The following is a 1,713-nucleotide window of genomic DNA, read 5'->3' as shown; positions in this document are numbered from 1 at the left end:
GAGAGAAAGACAGAAAGGGAAGACTTGTTAGCAATTAGCATCTATTGGCTAACAGCATCGATAATAGTACTCATTTTTATTATGTACTACGACACCCTCAGAACGCCGACAAGGACAGGACGGAAAAGCATGTTTTTCTTTAAACAATCGCCTAAATTATTTAGTTGGAGTTCAATTCTCCGACAGCCCTTGAACACATCGTGTGAAAGGAGACTTCTGAGGCAGAACATTGTGAAAATCGTGCCCAAAATAAAACGCTTCCACTAACCAGATCATGTGGAGCAAATAAAATAAACATTAAATAAATAAAAATCTGTTTCCAGTGCAGTTTAAAATCTGAACTCATCACAAGGCTGAAACTAGGGCTGCAACAACGAATCGATAAAATCGATAAAAATCGATTAGCAAAAGTGAGAGGAGCAGTGCAGCTTCCCACTGTCCCAGTGTTTCATACATATTGATAAAGCAGGGCATGCTAAAGCAGCCTCTGCTCCAAGGAGATCAATTACAGTAAAAAGGCAGATGTAAAGCATACATGTGTATGTTTTTAGTGTTAGTCCATTTTAATCTAATTTGTTTAATTAACAGCTCGGGGATGTTCAAGGAGCAACCTGTTTGTGCTTTCTGAACATGTTTTGCACTGTTACTTCTGTTTTTGAACAAAGGGTTGGAAATTAATGTTTTGCTTTTTTTATCCGATTCATCGAAAAAATAATCAACCGATTAATCGATTATTAAAATAATCGTTAGTTGCAGCCCTAGCTGAAACTACACATCAGTGACCCAGAGTGAAGACACTATTTTACATAGAATTGTGCAAATTGTGAGTTAGATTGCAGGTTTATAGAACTGTACTGTTGTACGTTTATTATAACGGTGAATAAGTAACCGTGTTTAATGTGGGGCGTGTCCAACCGATACACAATCCATTTAAAACAGGACACAACTTGCAATAACGCAATAGTGATCAATTCAAGGAACAAACACGATGACCTGCGGTGTTTGTCGGAAACTAGGAAGACTTTATATATATATATATATTACGCAATACCGTCAACCCACTGAGCCGTGGATCGTTTCATGATTCCAGTGTAATCATCGTTTTTTTCCCCGTTACATGGTCTTTGTAATAGTGACATTTGGTTATTTAAAGCGGAGGCCTACATCATCTGTGTCTCACACACACACACGTATTCCCTCCCTTGATTCACACACACACACAAGTGTAAAAAGCCTGAGTCATGCTGAGTCTGTATCATGTGTTGATTTTTTTTTAGCAGAGGAGGAAATCGCGCAGCCGGAAAGGTTGTAATCACCCCGTGACGATGTGGATCCACAAATGGAAGAAGACAAAACTAGACACCATCTAGCAGCAACTGTATCGCACCGACCCCGGACGCTGAAATCGAACCAGCGGCTGTTAAAAGTGCGCCGGCATCTTCGAAACTCAACCTTTCCGCTTCATGATCTCAACCGCAAAACACATGAAAAGTTTCCTGCACATCTACGACACCGAAGAGTGCTCACAAACCTCCTCTTTGCTGTGGCTACAGCAGGTGTCTCCGGGACATTTTTTTGCCACGATGACACACACACACACACGCACACACACGCACACGCACACACACACACACACACACACACACACACACACAAAAGGTTAAAACAAATACCAGCTGTCACTGTCGCGGCTGTTGAAGATAATGGATTCAA

Source organism: Taurulus bubalis (assembly GCF_910589615.1).
Source record: "Taurulus bubalis genome assembly, chromosome: 10".
Taxonomy (NCBI): Eukaryota; Metazoa; Chordata; class Actinopteri; order Perciformes; family Cottidae; genus Taurulus; species Taurulus bubalis.
This window is presented reverse-complemented; position numbering follows the sequence as displayed.